The sequence below is a fragment of the Propithecus coquereli genome, unplaced genomic scaffold (assembly GCF_000956105.1).
Source record: "Propithecus coquereli isolate 6110/MARCELLA unplaced genomic scaffold, Pcoq_1.0 Scaffold126, whole genome shotgun sequence".
Lineage (NCBI taxonomy): Eukaryota > Metazoa > Chordata > Mammalia > Primates > Indriidae > Propithecus > Propithecus coquereli.
The window spans coordinates 2,492,194-2,493,495 of record NW_012136747.1 but is presented as its reverse complement, the minus strand read 5'-3'; the positions used below and the strand labels follow the sequence as shown (position 1 = coordinate 2,493,495).

The 1,302-nt window shown below is 34.3% G+C and overlaps 1 protein-coding gene across 1 annotated transcript in view; it reads right to left on the bottom strand.

The window, feature by feature from the left end:
- ST13 (suppression of tumorigenicity 13 (colon carcinoma) (Hsp70 interacting protein)) overlaps positions 1–1,302 on the bottom strand; it is a 33,632-nt gene that overhangs the window by 8,213 nt on the left and 24,117 nt on the right. The gene's annotated exons all lie outside the window — the stretch shown is intronic.

The window sequence follows — 1,302 nt, the reverse complement described above, 5'->3', positions numbered from 1 at the left end:
GGGGTCTCACTCTTGCTCAGGCTGGTCATTTTTTGTTTTCCAGGTATAATTCTGCAACGATTTTACATATGTCGTAGGATTATACAAGTAAATACATTAGGCACAAAAATTTTGAATGTAGGATACAAGTATCAAAAATACAACATCAAAAGGCAAGGGAAAACATTTAATGTTAAACTTTAATTGAAAATACCAGTATAAACTCAATTTTAAGAGCTTTTCCTTAAAAATCACCATTTAAGAAATCTTTGTTCCAGCTCTGCCCATTGAAGCACAGTTCATACCAGAAGAAAGGAACATACAGGCCCCAGTACCCAAATCTTAGTTTCCACAAAATGAATCATGATTTCCTTGAGAAATGGCTTATTCCAAGTCTGAGACAAGCAATGTACAAGATGAGCTTGTGCTATCTCATACTAGAGGGAAAGAAATGCTCAAAACTAATGAGATTCCAAAACAATCACCAGAAATGCATGTGCCTTTCCTATACACACATAGCATTAATAAAATTTTATTTCAACTTTTTACCCTTAACTTTGACATGTATCTTCATAGAAATCACTAGAGCTACTTTGAGTCACCTAATATAGTTGCCCCATGCAGATCCATCTTTCATCTCCGTCGACACTTGAGGTATAGCATCTTTTCAATCAATGTAACTAAGATGTGTCACTGGTCATTTCATCCCCAAGACACAAATACTCTTGTGTACCATTAAGTTTTGCCGCCAGGAATGATTACTAATCTGGGTTAAATTGACCTCTTTATTTTCCCCTTTTCCAGATTTTTCAGGTGACCCAGCAGTGACTGAAGTAGTTTCAGGCTGATGTATTCCCTTTTATTTATACACACACACACACACACACACACACACATACATATATGTGGGTATATGTATATGTAGTTCAATGTTAAGTTATAAAGAGTCTAAAAATAAGAGAAAATCTGTATGAACACTCACATAAAGTCACTCTCTTTTCTTGGAATTTTAAGGAAAAAAATCCTTACATTTGCCTCTATGTGGTCAAAAATTAACAGTAGTTTTCTTTTAATCAAAGGAGTGAACAGAATTATTTTCTTATTTACTCCCTACTGAATTCTCTCAATTCTTCATATTAAGTGCAGACTACTTTGAAAATTAAGCCCGTAGGCAATTCTAGTTTTTTTTTAAAAAGAATTTAAAGAGTTCTGAAAATAATTAAGTTACATTATTTACCTGTGTGCTTTCCCTCTCCACTTGTAAGGCTGAGCTGAATCAGGATTTATTTCAATGGCTCTATCACAATCTCGGATGGCAGCATT